The following is a 16,066-nucleotide window of genomic DNA, read 5'->3' as shown; positions in this document are numbered from 1 at the left end:
CATGGGCAAAGGATATAGGATCACTATATTACAATAATTTAAATATATTTAAAATAATTTTGTTTAAAAATAATGTCCTTTTCTGTGCTCAATTTGAGCCACTAGGTAGTGAAATACCACACTGTAATTCAGCAGATCTTTCCATAAATGGCTTTGCACGTTTCAGAGTTTTATCATGCCTGACCCCAGAAACACTGAGAATAGCATCTAATCCATGGATATCGCCTGCTCACATCTTAATAATGACCACTTTAGGCCTGAAACATATAATTAAGCTCCCAGCAATGAGCATCTCAATGAATGATATTGCTAAGTAACCAGTCTGCAGCCTACTTAATTAGCATAAACAAAAAAAGCACCACTTAGACTCACCGTCCTGGGGCACCAGTGGGTCCTTTTTGATTTGAAGCACTTCATGAGCGATTTTGAAAAGAGGAAAAGATAATGAAGATTATTACTCTGCTGCCCTGTTAGCCACACTGAGCGTTAGGACTGGAAAGAATAAGAAATCAGAGGATCCCATTAGCCCTGTTTTGTACGAATTTTCAAAGTCATGAATTGTTGAGTAGATTTTTATTTAAGATATAATAAGCATTTTGTTGGGGCCTAAGCGTTAGAGTCATTTCTTGGCCCCTTCTTGAGCTTCCTCTGGTTTTTGAAGCTCACGGTGAGACTCAGGGTAAAAGGGGCCCATGACTTTATTCAATAAGCAAGCTCTTCAAAAATTTCCTGAAAGAGGATTTTGGCAAATTAGATTATAGTCACTATACAATTAATAATTTAACAACAGTTTTTAGGACCTACTATGTACCTGCCATAGTAGGTGCACGTAGCAGTTGCTTACCTTCATGGAGTTTACATTCTTGTCAGAGCTAGACAGAAAATAATCAAACAATGTCACATGGTGATAAGAGGAATAACATGGCGACATAGTAGAGACTAACGGTGTTGGAAGAGATGTTTTTAAATATTAAAGGTTTTTAAACAGGGAATTGAATTGATCTGATTTACTCATTTTCAGTAATCATTTTAGCTTCTGAGTAGAGAAATAATTTTAGGAGAATAAGGGGGAAAGTAGGAAGACTAGTTAAGAGATTATTGCAATCATCCCAGCAAGAGAGGCAGTGCCTGAGACCAGGTGATTTCAGTAATGCTGCAGAGAAGAGAAGTGAAGGGACCCTGGCTGCATATTGGAGATAAATCCAGCAGGATCAGCTGATACAGAAAAAGGAAGGAATCAAATGATTTTTAGGCTCTTAACATAGATAGCTTGGTAGATTACAGTACTATTAGTGATATAAAAATACCCAAAGCCAGGTTAGTTATTTAAAATAATAGTTTTGGAAGCAATTAACCTTTTCATTTTTAGTGCTGTACTTTCTCCGTGGTTTTCACATTAGATCCTTTTTAAAGCAGAAATTGATTCATTCATTCATATTTATTGAGAACCTACAATGCCCCGTGCTGCAACAGGCCGCGGGGACGCAGCCCCTGCTTCATGGGGGAAATGGACATTAAACAACGAGCCACACTAATGAAACTGTAATTATAAACTGAAATAAGTGTCCTGAAGGAACAGACCATGGTTCTCTGGGAGAATATATCCCATGAAACTGTCAGACGCAGGGATGGGATGGGGACATTGGAAATGACTTCCTTGAAGAAGTGTCTCTTGAGCCCAGGTTTAAAGAGTAAGAATTAAGTAGAATAAATCCTGATAGTGTGGTGTGTGTGCGAGAGAGACACACACACACAGAGAAAGAGAGAATGTGAGCAAATGTGATGGGGAGAAATGGGATGTTCCAGATAAAGGAAACAGAATCTGCTAAGGCCCTTTAGCCAAAAGGAAGCATGGCTTCTAGAAACTAAAATCTAGGTCAGCGAAGTACAGAGAACAAGAGGAGAAAAGTACGAGAGGAGCGCCAAGAGGCAGGGAAAAGCCAGCTCTTACTGGGCTTTGTAGGACTACAATAAGAATTTAGGACTTTATCCTAAGAAGACAACAAGCCACTAATGTACGAAAATATGACTTTGTCTACCACGTGGAAGATGAATTAGGGTGTTTTTGTGAAGATAAAACAGCAACAAACACACACATAGATACAGAGAACAGATGGGTGGTTACCAGAGGGCAAGAGGCGGGGCAAAGGCTAAAAGGGGTAAAGTGTGTGGTGGACGCATGCACAGTGACAAACGGCAACTAGACTTTCAGTGGTGAACACGATGTAGTCTATACAGAAGTGGAAATATAGTGATGTACACCTCAAATTTATATATGTTATAAACCAATGTGACCTCAATAAAAAATAAATAAAAATAAAATTTTCATTCAACAAAAGAAGGAAATGTGTAACAAAATATATCTTTCAAAAATCTGGCTGTCCACCTAGTAAGAAAAATTCCCTAGCCAAATGCCCATAAAAGTTTTAAATTACATGCCTGTAGATGTTACACACTAAAAAGTGATAAGATAAAGAATTGTTTTGTGTGATATGGCTGTCTCTAGGCTCCCCTAGTGTTGATAGCTATAATGAACATTGAAACTTTGATTCTTTCTCTTGCTTAGATACTATTCTATGCCTATGAAAATCAACATTGTTAATTCTGATTTCCTCCTTTTTCACATTTACTATGAAGTTAGACATAATTTATAAAGGAACATTGAAGACTACCTTTGTCACCACTGTTATTTTGCAAAGATAGTGAGGTACCTTTAGAAAATGAAATTTGATGTTTATACAAAGAAGAAGTGATAGTTATTCTTCTAATGATTGATATGGAAAAGGGATGAAACCCACAAGGATCACTAAGAAAATTAATGAGGCTTCCATTTAAAGATACCAAAATCCAATGTGCAAAACTCCAAATACTTTGCTTTACCCAGAGCAGGGGAGCATAGACAGAACATCCTGGTTTGGGAATTGGTGTCCAGATTCTGCCCTACCTCTAATGAGCTGTGAGACCCTGAACAAGGCTCTCACTGATCCAGCTCTGTTTGCTCTGGGTATAAAAAGATAAATAAGATAAATTTAAAAAAAGAAAAGATATTGAATCAGTGTTCATTTTATCTGTAAAATTCACCATCTCTAGGACTCTAACAAAATGCAGGAATCCTTTTAAGGCAGACTCCAGTGTGTTTTCCTGTTTGTTTACAGATGATTAACTGTTTGACACAGAACTGGAAGGTGGGAGTTAGCAATCAGGCAAAATGAAAACTTTCTTGTTCGGAGTCAATGCCAATAGAAAACGAATCCAGACTGAAAATAAACCGTATCTGAAATTACCAAGTAAGTTGATGGGGAAGTAATGGTAATAAAGAGATAATTAAGTATCTTGTTGCTCTTTTTATAGATACTTAACCAAGAGCTTGAAAACAGGCATTGCTCTGGAGAGAGTTTAATGATTTCTTTTGCTTTACTGTATTGAATTTAGCCCAATTAGAAGTTTACCAAATTACTCTTATCTTGAGAAACTTAGGTTAAAATGTTAGTAGAATATAAACACATTTTACATTAATAAACTTTTAATAGAAATTAGAAAATCAAATCATTAAAGAATCTCTTCATGTTTTAAAGAAGCAACCAAATATATTTCTTTTTTTGTACATAGCATTTACTTGTGTGTTGTAGTCAGCAATGTAACAGATTTATTTCTTCTCTCTTTTAGCAGTGCCCAAAGTATGTCTGAAAACATTGTGGTTGCACAAAAGAATCCATGTGTCCCTTAATGACAGGGCTACATTCTGAGAAATGCGTCATTAGGCGATTTCATCGTTGTGTAACCGTCATAGAGTGCACTTACACAAAACTACATGGTATAGCCTACTACACACCTAGGTTGGATGGTACTAACCTCATGGGATCATGAACATACGTGTGGTCCCTTGTTGACTGAAACGTCATTATGTGGCTCATGACTGTAATTGCTTATAGAAGGAAAGACCATGTTTGCATGCAAAGGAAAGTGAATTATATATTTGTATATCCTCTGATGTTTGCCCTAGACTTCTTCTATTCTCTCAAAGGTAACTACTATTGCCAGTTTAGAGTAGATCCTTCCAGACCTTTTGCTATGAATTTTACACTCATAAGTAAATACTCATGGAAAATATATAGAATTATTTAGTATTTTTTAATTGATTTTACATGACTTATACCAGAGTTTTTTCTCATTTTTTAGTCTTAATACTATGTACCGGACTTACACCATTAAGATGTAGCTTGTTGTTTACTCTATACTACACCCTACCACACTTAAACCATGGTTTATTTAATCTTGTCTCTAACTACAGTCTTTGTTTGAAAACGCCCTTAAGATATAAAGTGAATGACTTTGTTTTACTTCAGAATTGTAGTCTGGATATGTTTACATCCATTAATGTTACATTCATTTTGATATTGGTATTTTGGATCCAGTAATGTGAATATGTGAAATGGGAATGACCACATAATGTATAATGTTGCACAGAAGCTATTGTGGACCTTTAGGTAAATTGTCTTTAAAAAAAAATAATGAAAATAATAAAATGAGAGGTTTAATTGTGAAGAAGATCTGAGACTAAATTATACATGCTAGCAAATGGAATTATTTTTGGACTGTTCTGATTATTGGTATTATAATGCATAAGCACTGTTCAAACTTTTCTTCTAAAGAACCCCTCATGGCAGAGGAAGACAGTGGGGACCCCTATGAGGTGCATATTTAACCTCAAGGAGTCTGCCAACAAGCAGGAAATTTCTTTGAAGTCTGGTATTTTACCTTAAATATTCATGCAGTCTTAGTTTAACAACAGCAACAGCAAAAGTATTTAAATTACATAACATCTAGTAAATTTGACACGGCAGGAAGATGCAGCATTTATTTAACCTGTGGCTTTGAATGCCTGCTAGTGTGCTGCTGGATGCCCTTGGAGTCAATGAGCCCTGTTAGAAACAGACACAAAATGCTACCTTACAAAGTGCTACTATTTAGAAGTATCTGGCAAAGTCACCAATACCTACTGTTTTTAAACAGAATATCCTCGTAATGCAGGAAGACCTTATTTTTCCACATATGTCTTTGTCAAGGCTCTATGCTTAGAAATAGCAGAAATGCACACAACTAACTTTGTTAACAACGTGTGTGTTGGGAGTGGGAGTGTTTATTAAGTGGAGACAAGAGTATCTCATAGAACTGATGTCAGACAGTAGACTTGGGCTGAATCTGGGACCAGGAAAGGGGACAGAGCCCAGGTGACTTGGGTTCTGTGCCTCTCAGGGCCTGACTCCTTTCTTCTCTTGACCTTTCTCTGAGCACATGACCCCTGCTTCTCTCTCTCTTTGCACACCATGACCCAACACAGGGCACCACCCCACAGCTCTTGCAGTAACATGCCGTCTATTCAAATGACAGGAGAAACAATCTGGCATTTTTCAATTCCAAATTTATATTCTCAAGAAAGAGACTGTGTGCCAAAATAAATCCCCAAACATAGGTATCCTGAGTTAGGGTGAGAATTCAAGACTAAGAATAAAATCACAAAGATGAGAAATGTATAATCTATTTCTGCTCTCTCATAATTGACCCCATTACCTGTAAGTTGTGCTGAGGGGGCTTTGCATTGCTGATTAATTTCCCATCTTCAAAAATACTTATTTTGAGTATTTATAATGTATAACCCCTAGCAAATTAATTCATCAGCGATATGTCCGGCCTATGTTCTATTACTTAGGTCCCTCAGGTAACAGAAACTAAAGTTAAAGTCAGGTAACCTCAGTTGCACAAGGAAAATGGCTTAATTTAACTGTCCTCGAGCTGAAAGTCAGGTTCAGCATGGTGTTCTGAATGCAGTTCTGCAATAATTATCATTTATAGTTGGACAGCTTATTTAAGGGAAAAACTGAAGTTTTCCCTAACTCCAAGAGAATCTAAACTTTGTTCAAATAGTTCAGCTGAATATAACAAGCTCAATGAACTCACAGTTAGTGAGTACAATACTAAAAGCTACCTTCTAAACTCTTCTCTCATTTTTAATGAACTGTTTGTATATTTGAGAGAGGAGAGGTCTATGTAAACTATCATATCATCTGCAAATAATGTCAGTGTTATTTCCTTTTCATTTCTTTCATCTATAGTTCTATTATAGTGGCTAGGAGTCCAATATAATTGTTAAATAATACAGTGATGGTTGGCATGCATGCCTCATTCCTGATTTTAAAGGGAATCCTTCAAAGATTTAACTATTTGCGACAGTTTGCTCTAGTTATTGTTTTCTGTGGGGTTTTTTTTGAGGAAGATTAGCCATAAGCTAACATCTGCCCCCAATCCTCTTTTTTTTTTTTTTTTTTTTTTGCTGAGGAAGACTGGCCCTGAGCTAACATCCATGCCCATCTTCCTCTACTTTATATGTGGGACGCCTACCATGGTATGGCTTGTCAAGCAGTGTGTATGTCTGCACCCAGGATCTGAACCAGCAAACCCCGGGCCACCAAAGCAGAAAGTGCGAACTTAACCACTGCGCCACTGGGCCAGCCCCAAGTTATTAGGTTTTTTTTAAAGATTTGATTTTTTTCCTTTTTCTCCCCAAAGTCCCCTGGTACATAATTGTATATTCTTCGTTGTGGGTCCTTCTAGTTGTGGCATGTGGGACGCTGCCTCACCGTGGTTTGATGAACAGTGCCATGTTTGCGCCCAGGATTCGAACCAACGAAACACTGGGCCGCCTGCAGCGGAGCGTGCGAACTTAACCACTCGGCCGTGCGGCCAGCCCCTCCAAGTTATTATTTTTAATAGATACTATTTATCAGGTTAAGGAAACTTTTGTTCTTAATTAAATAAGAAATTGTGTGGGGTTTTTTCCTAAATAGGTGTTAAATTCTATCACTTTTTGGTATCAGTTGGGAAAAATTATATGAATTTTTTCTTCCTAAATCTGATATTGTTGTGAAAAACATTTACGAATTTTATAGTAATCAGACATTCTTGCATAATTGAGATAAAGCCAATTTTATCATGATTATTACAATACATTATACTGTTGGGTTCACTTGGGTGAGTTTTTAAAGGGAAAATTTATATTAATTAGTATAATGGACCTCTAATTTTTCTTTCTCATAATATTTTTTGGATTTGGTGTCAAACTCCTACTGAACTTTATCTCTCTTTCTGTTACTTGAAAAGATGTGTGTAAATTTGGATCTATTCTTGAAATTTTGATAGCACTCATCTGTGAAATCTACTGTCGGGGTTTTTGTTTGTTTTTGGGGGCTAAGTGGGTTCTTGGGTCAGTTTTGATAAGTGATTTTTCTAGGCATTTCATTTAAGTTTTCAAAATTGTTGGCATATAGTTATTGGTAGTACTCTCTTTTTGCTACTTTAAAAACTCTACTTTTTCTGTCATTATGTCCTGTTCTCATTCATAATAGTTTTAAAATTTTCTCTCTTTTCTTGATCAATTTTGCCAGAGGTTTGTTTATTTTGTTAATTTTTTCAAAGAACCAACTTTTGGCTTTATTGATATTCTATATTGTATTCTATTTTATTAGCAGCTAATATTTATTACCTCTCTCTACTTTCCTCGTTTTATGTTATTTTTTCTAAATTTGTAAGCTGAACACTTACTTCAGTAATTTTGAAACTTCCTTTCTAATTGGCATGTTTTTGCAGAAATATAAATTTATGAAGTAATGAAAAATACCTCCAATACACAGGAAATGCTAGATTTACTCACATAATGGTTAAATATGGTTTTAGTTTTTGTATCCATTTATTCATTCATGAACCATTTACAATGGACACAAACAAGTGTCCACTGTTTGTGCAGTTCTGTGTTTTGCAAATGGGGAAGCCATAGCCTAAAATCTCCAGAAGTCTATACTCTTTCATTTAATGATAAAAATTCTGTTATTTTATTTTTGTTTTTTTTGAGGTATAATCAACATACAATAAAATGGACATATATTAAGCATTCAAATTGTTTTGAAAATTTCATGTACCCAAAACAAGATATAGAACATTTCTTTCCCCCCAGAAATTTCCCTTTAGCCCCTTTCCAGTCCTACTTCCCCAGGAACACTATGGTTTCTATCATCATAGATCAATGTTGCCTGTATTTAAACTTATATAAATGGAACCAGACAGTATATACTCATTTAGGTATTGCCTCTCTCACTTAACATAATGCTTTGGACAGACACATCCAGTTGTTTCATCTATCAGTTTGCTTTGCTTTATCATATAATTTCATTCCATTGCATATAGATTTCATGATTTGTTTATCCTCTTGTTGATAGACATACGGTTTGTTTCCAGGTTTAAGAAATTTTGAATGAAGCTGCTATAAAGTTCCTTAACAGTATTTTGGTTAACATATATTTCCATTTCTTTTGTGTAAATATCTAGGAATGAAATTGCTGGGTCATAGGGTAGATATATGCTTAAATTTTAAATAGTGGTTCTTAGAATATGGTCCATCAATCTCTGGGACCTTAAGATCATTTCAGGGGTTTCACAAGGTCAAAATCATTTTGTGTTAATACTAACATATTTGCCTTTTTCGCTGAGTTGACATTTACATTAATGATGCAAAAGCAATGATGGGTAAAAAATGAACAATGCCATACAAATAGTCATGATATTACTGTATTATTCTTCACTACACACATTCAGTACACCAGTTTCAATTAAGAATATCCTTGATGAATCAGATTATTAATTTTATTAAATCTTGACTCTTGAGTACTCATCTTCTCAATAATTTATATGATGAAATGGAAAGTACACAAAAAGTACTTCTGCTGCAAACTGACGTATGATGGTTGTCTCAAGGAAAAGCAGATAGGCAATTGTTTGAGTCACAAGCTAAACTAGTTGCTTTTTTCATGGAGCACTATTTTTTTTTATACAGTTACTGACTTTTTTGGGGTTTTTTCCTGGGAAAGATTTTCCCTGAGCTAACATCTGTTGCCAGTCTTCCTCTCTTTTATTTTTTTTCCCTCTGCGAAGCCCAGGTGCATAGTCGTATATTCTAATTTAAGTCCTTCTAGTTCTTCTATGTGAGCTGCTGCCACAGCCTGGCTACTGACAGACAAGTTGTGTGGTTCCTCACTGGGGAACCAAACCCTGACCACCAAAGTGGAGCAACTGAACTTTAGTACTAGGCTATCGGGGGTGGCCCAGAACCAGTTTATTTATTTATTTTTTCTGATGTGCATCATAATATATTTCTAATTCTGTGTAGATTACATCATGTTCACCACCCAAAAACTAATTATAGTCCATCCCCTCACATGTGAGCCTAATCACCCCTTTTGCTCTCCCCCTTCGCCTATAGTAACCACCAATCCAATCTCCAATGCTATGTGTTTGTTTGTCATTGTTTTTAATCTTCTACTTATGAGTGAGATCATATGGTATTTGACTTTCTCCCTCTGACTTATTTTACTCAGCATAAGACCCTCAAGGTCCATCCATATTGTCACAAATGTCCAGATTTCATCATTTCTTATGGCTGAGTGGTATTCCATCATGTGTAAATACCACATCTTCTTTATCCATTTGTCCCTTGACGGGCACCTAGGTTGCTTCCAAGTCTTGGCTGTTGTGTATAATGCTGCAATGAACATAGGGGTGCAGGTATCTTTATGCCTTTGTGTTTTCAAGTTCTTTGGATAAATACCCAGCAGTGGGATAGCTAGATCATATGGTAGATCTAGTCCTAATTTTCTGAGGATACTCCATGCTGCTTTCCATAGTGGTTGTGCCAATTTGCACTCCCACCAGCAGTGTACAAGGCCAGGACCAGTTTTCATTAATGGACAAACTTATTATTCAGACTTGTATATCTGGCAGATACTTTCCTGCAAGTGAGCAAAGTAAGCCTGTCACTTCAAGGAAAATAACTGACTGTATTTGTTGTCAATGATGAAATTTGAACTTTGAAGCAAAAGTTAGAATTTTGGAAAACATGTATTAACTACCATGAACTTAATAGCTTTTCGGTATTGATGTTCTTTTCTAATGATATTTGTGGTGATATTAACAAATGTGATATCGAAAGATCATATAATGAAATGAATCAACAGTTGGAAGATCCACATAATTCAGAGAATCAGTGTTTTCCCACTGGTTGCTGCCTGGTGTTAAAACATATGCATGGGGTAAAGATCAATTGATAGTACAAGGTGGACCAATGGATTTTAATGCAAATGAGTACAAATATTTATTGATATGGTTTGATGCCACACTGCAACCAACTTTCAAGAACCTACCACTGAATGTTCATTTAGTATCAAAAAAAATATTCATAATTATCTGAAAAAGACTATTAAAATAGTCCTTTCTTTCACAACTGCCTTTCTGTATAAGGCAAGATTTTCTTCATATACTTCAACCTAAATAATATCAAGAGAGTGAATGCAGAGAAAGCTATAAGAACCCAGCTGTCTTCTTTTAAGCCAGAGTTTAAGGAGATTTACAATAATGTAAAACAATGCCATTCTTACTAATTCTCATGTTTTGACAAATATTGTTGTTTCTCATTAAAATATCATATATTTATTTTAAGTTAAGTAATAAGGAAATATTTAAAATTTTTCTCAATTTTAATTTCTAATATGGTAAATATTGGAAGATAATTATCATATAAACAAAGGCTCCTTGGGCTCCTTAATAATTAAGACAGTAAGGGGGTCCTGACCAAAGAGTTTGAGAACCATTGTTCTATAAGAAACTGCCAAATGAGTCTTCAGTGTGATTGTACTATCTTGCATTCTTACCTGCAACATATAAGCATTTCACTTTCTCTACATAATCTCCAACATTTACTGCTTTCAATTAAAGAAAAACTTTAGCCATTTTAGCGGTGCAAAGTCATATGTTACTGTAGTTTCAGTTTGCTTTTCTCTGAAGCTAATCATGTTGGACATCTTTTCATTCCTAATGGCCATTTCTATGTCTTTTGTGATTTGTGTGTTTGAGTTTTTGCCCATTGTTTTATTGGATTATGCATCATTTTATCATCTTGCAGAGTTCTGTATATATTCTGGATACAAATTTTCCATTAGATGTATTCTATTTGTCTTTTTCCTATTCTGTAGCTTGTTTACTAATTTTGTTAAGGGCACTTATGATAAGCAAAATTTTAAAATTTGATTGAGTCTAATTTATCATTTTTTTCTTTATAGTTTCTGTTTGTCTACTCAGACATTGCAAATGTATTCTCCTTTATTTTTTGTAAAACCTTTATCATTCTGGCTTTTATCTTTAGAATTGTGCTCCATATTAAATTTATTTTTGTGCGTGGAGTAAGAAAAGGGTCAAGGATTATTTTTTCATATGGCTATCCACTTGTTCTAGCAATAGATAAAAACTTTCTCAGTGAATTGATGGCAATTTCTATTGCTTACCTCTATTCTTTATTTTTATATATATCTATTTTATGTCAATACCACATAGTCTTGATTATAGCAGCCATACAGCAAGTCTTGAAATCAGATAGCCTTAGTCCTCTAAATATGTTCCTTTTTAAAAGACTATTTGGTTATTCAATATTTTTTGCATTTCGAAATTAATTTTCAAATATTTTAACATATCAAGTAGCCTTCAGGAATTTTGATAAAGGTTGTACTGAATCTATATGTTAATTTAAGGAGAATGACATCTTAACAATATTGAGTCTTTCAAACTATGAACATTTATTTAGATATCCATTTTTAGGTCTTCTTTAGTTTCATTCAGCAGTATTTTATAATTTTCAATATAAACTTCTTGTATGTATTTTATGATATTATTCCAAGATATTTGATTATTTTGATGCTATTGAAAATATTTTACATTGATTTTCCAAATGCCCATTTTTAGTAAATATTGATCTCATAACTTGTAACATTGCTAAATTTGCTTATTAGTGCAAGTAGATTGTAGGTTCTTTTGGATAGGTATATAATCATGTCACCAATAAATAACGAAAATTGTTGCTACTTTTCTAAACTTTATGTCTTTTATTTCTTTTTCTTTCATTATTGCACTGCCTAGGAGCTCCAGTAAAATTTTGAATAGAGATAATGAAAATAATCATCCTTACCTTTTCCCTCTGATCTAAGGAAATGTTAAGTCTTTCACCATTAAATATGACTTTAGATGTGTATTTATCTTAAACATCTTTTATCGACAAGACGTTCCTTTCTATTTCTAGTTTGTGGAGAGTTTTTAATCATGTGGGTGTTAAATTGTATCAAATGTTTTTTCTGCATCTAGTGAAGTGATTACACTCTCTCTCGAATTGTATCAATGTGACGTATTCCATTGAATTTCTAATGTCATATCAACTTGCATTCCTAAGATATATCATGTGATCATGATGTATTATTTAATTTGTATGCTACTTGATTATATTTGCAAATATTTTGTGAGGATTTTGTGTCTATGTTTGCAAGAGATTTTTTTTATTATAATGTCTTTTTATTGTTTTATTAACAAGGTTATTTGGCCCCCTGAAGTGAAAAGGAATTTTTCTCTCCTCTGTTTTCTGAGTTTCTGTAATACACTCATGCATTACTTAATGACAGGGATACGTTCTGAGAAATGTGAGGTTAGGTGATTTCATTGTTGTGTGAACATCACAGAGTGTATGTACACAAACCTCGATGGTATAGCTTACTGAACACTTAGGCTGTATGGTACTAGTCTTATGGGACCACCATTGTATATGTGGTCTGTCATTGACTGAAACGCCATGATGCAGTGCATGACTGTATTAGGGTTATGGATTTGACCATTTTTTCCTTTTAATTCTGACAATGTTGTCTTGGAGTTTGTCTATGAGTTTGGAGCTCTGTTTTTAGGTACAAACATAGGATTATATTTCTTTGGTTAATTTATCATTCTATTAATACTTTGTTTTCAGTCTACTCTATATGGTACTAATAAAGCCATACCGGTTTTCTTTTGCTTAGTGTTTGCATGGTGTTTTTTTCTTTTCTTTTTAAAAAATAAACTTTCAACTTGTTTGTGTCTTCCTAATTAAAGTGTGTTTCCTGTAAAGATCTAATAGTTGGGTTTTACTTTTTTATCCAGTTTAACAATCTATGCCTTTTACATGGAGTGGTATGACTATTTTCATTTAATCTAACCATTGATATTCTTGGGTTTAAACATTATATCTTCTAATATTATTTCTTTTAAAAATTTATCTCACTTGTTTTTATCCCACTGTTATTTTTTTCCTGATCTCTTTTGAGTGATTATCTGTATATATTTTTATTTGAGTTTAGCTCCAGTATTGCTAAGGTTACGTTTTAGTGGTTTTTCTAGGGGTTCGCCTCATCTTTAAGTAAGTTATCACAGTCAACTAAGTGTATGACTTTGAAGACAGTGCAAAAATTTTATAGCAGCATAATTCCATTTGCATCCTCCTGCCATTTGTGCTCTTGTTGTCTTGTATTTTATCACTGCATATGCCCCCCAAAACCCCAAACAAATCATTACTATTTTTGCTTTAAACAATCAGTGACATTTTAAACAAATTAAATAAAATATATAAATATATAAAAGTAACTAAGAATTAGATCTTTTACACTTACCTAGGTATTCATCCTTCCTGGTACTCTTCAATTCTTCCTGAAGATCTGAGATTTCTTCTAGTATGATTTCCTTTCAGCCTGAAAAATCTTTCTGCCCTTCTTGTAATGTGGGTGTGCTGGAGATGAAAAGTCTCTCAGCTTTTGTCTGTCTGAGCATTTCTTTATTTTGCCTTATTGTTTAAAGTTTATTTTGGCAGTGTATGGAGATGCAAGATGACAGCAGAGGAAGACTAGAACCCAAACCTTTTCAGTCTTGGCCGATACCCTTTATACTTCACCACTGAATGTAAATAGATGCAATAGCTTTTCACCAGTCTCTGATTTCCACCATCAGTCCTCATCCATTGTTATAATTGGGGTTTCTTTTCTTCTTTTAAATAGATGGGTCAGTCTGATTCTAAAGCTCATACTCTGAATGGCTGTGCTCTACTCTCTTAGTCTTGGTGGGAGAGAAAAAAAAAGTTCCAAAATGAAGCCAAATATAGTATTGGTGATAGATATAAAGAAGTCTAAGAACTTTTGTTTCCCAGTCACTAAATTCAGGAGGGTGGGTTTGCAGGTTTTTTGAGAAGCTGACTATGTTAAATGTAGTTGGTCCTGTTGATGTGTTTTCTGCCAGAAACAGGATAATGGTTACACAGGGCTAAAATTTGAGATATCTGATTGCTACTTTAGGTCGCCAATTGACTATTTGAACCAAATAAACTGTTATTTGAGCTTGCTCCCTAATGAAAAACTTGCCAAAAAATTAAATGTCTTCTCTTTTTCCCCTTCATTAAAATTAAGAAAATTGATTACTAATTACGTTAGTATATTATGCATTTCTCAAAGAGAATTCAGTGACCTTCCTATTTTTTACACCAACATTTTTTCTTTGCTTCACAAATCACCCAGTGCACAAGCATAATGGGCTCAGAAGCATGTAGAAGAGCTGGATAAATAACCCAATAGATTAATTCTTAACAGTAGAGAAATCCTGGAATGGCCAAGAGTAATTGCTCACAATTTTCTCATGAATCAGCTAGTACATAAAAGCAAAGGCTCAGGCATTTATCTAATTAATAATGAGTATTACTGGTAGATATAGTTATCAGGAAGTAAAAGTGACCAAGATTGCATGGCATATGATAACACTTAGATGTGCAAAATTTTAAACTTGGAAAATTGTACTTGATAGAAATATTGGAGTAAATGAAAACTCAATGTTTGCTGTGGTCGAAATGTTTAATACAACTCTCCATGAAATTTATCTAGAAAAGCCTCGATCCTGATGAAAATACTTTCACAAAATTTTTAAAAGTTGGAAAAACAACATTTTATGGTACTAAGTAGAATATTGGTCAACAAATTAAACTGGCTTAGCGTAATTCACTTCAAAAAACTGTCTCAATAAAAAATTCATCGATGTTGGTATAATGCTAATAGTATATTCATAAACATGGAGTCAAAACATCCTCAGGATCAAATGGCAAGATCCAAACCGTGGGGTCAACGTATCCTGGATTTGTGCAGGACATTCTAATATGAAATATAAGTTCCATAACATTGTTGTCATGAAACTCTGCATAGCATGTCTCTTTGACATTTTAAAATGCTGTTGAAAATATTAATCCTATTCTACATCCAGCTCTGTTACCGTCTGTACAACCTTCGACAAGTCATGGACTCTTAAGTTCAGTTTCCTCCTAAATAAGATGGAATATCAGATCTCATTGATTCCTTATGCAGAGCTAATTTAGTAACAGGTAACTTGGCACTTGGTTAATCACTTAATAAATGATAATTTTCTTAATAACAGTAATTCTGTCCCATTCCATTTTAAGTCTTCGTGTTGTTGAGGTTGTGGCATTCTCCCCATTCTTCCCACTCCGAGCTTTCTCTTAAAATTCCTCTAGCACTTGATTTTTTTCCTGATCATATAATGTTTCCAAATTGTTTCCCTGCTTTGAAGCCTTCAGTCCTATCCTAATTATCTGAAGAAAAGTATAAAGTTATTTCCAGCAAAACAGCAAACCGAGACATAAAATTTATTAACAAATGGGTTGGCCTCTGTACTTAATCCTTCTGACCCAGGTTCCAGGCTTGCCAGCAGGTTGTCAGGGGCCAGCCTGAGGCAAAGCTCTCATTCCCCTTGCTGAGCACAGAGAGGGTTACCCATACAGTGATGTGGGCCATTCTGATGCCTCTTTACCTTCGCCCTCTCCACCCTTTGGAAGCCAGCTCCAGAGCCAGTACCTGATATAAATCTCTGCAAGAATATAACTGTATATTGATAAAGGTTTCGGTTTACTGATAGAGCCAGTCTTCATCAAGTAAACTGTTAAAATACAATGGCATATGATAAAATTTTCGATCTGCAAAATTTGACCAAGGCAAATTTAAAAGTTTAGATTACAGTTCAATCTTTTAGTCTGTCTTCTTTGTTTGTGGATTACTGAAATTCACAATAATATAAAAGTAAGCCAAGGCAAGAGTCCTATTAAAGATAATCAAAAAATCATCCTTTA

General features: G+C 34.6%; 1 protein-coding gene across 1 annotated transcript in view; it reads left to right on the top strand.

Moving 5' to 3' along the window:
* Positions 1-3,160: 3,160 nt before the first annotated feature.
* Positions 3,161-16,066, top strand: part of SGCD (sarcoglycan delta) — a 421,219-nt gene continuing 408,313 nt past the window's right edge. Inside the window, exon 1 of the mRNA XM_070233939.1 lies at positions 3,161-3,287. The gene's annotated coding sequence lies outside the window, so the exon portion shown is untranslated. The remainder of the gene's footprint in view (positions 3,288-16,066) is intronic.

This window comes from Equus caballus, chromosome 14 (assembly GCF_041296265.1).
Source record: "Equus caballus isolate H_3958 breed thoroughbred chromosome 14, TB-T2T, whole genome shotgun sequence".
Classification (NCBI taxonomy): domain Eukaryota; kingdom Metazoa; phylum Chordata; class Mammalia; order Perissodactyla; family Equidae; genus Equus; species Equus caballus.
The sequence above is the reverse complement of the archived record's forward strand: the minus strand, read 5'-3'. Positions and strand labels throughout refer to the sequence as shown.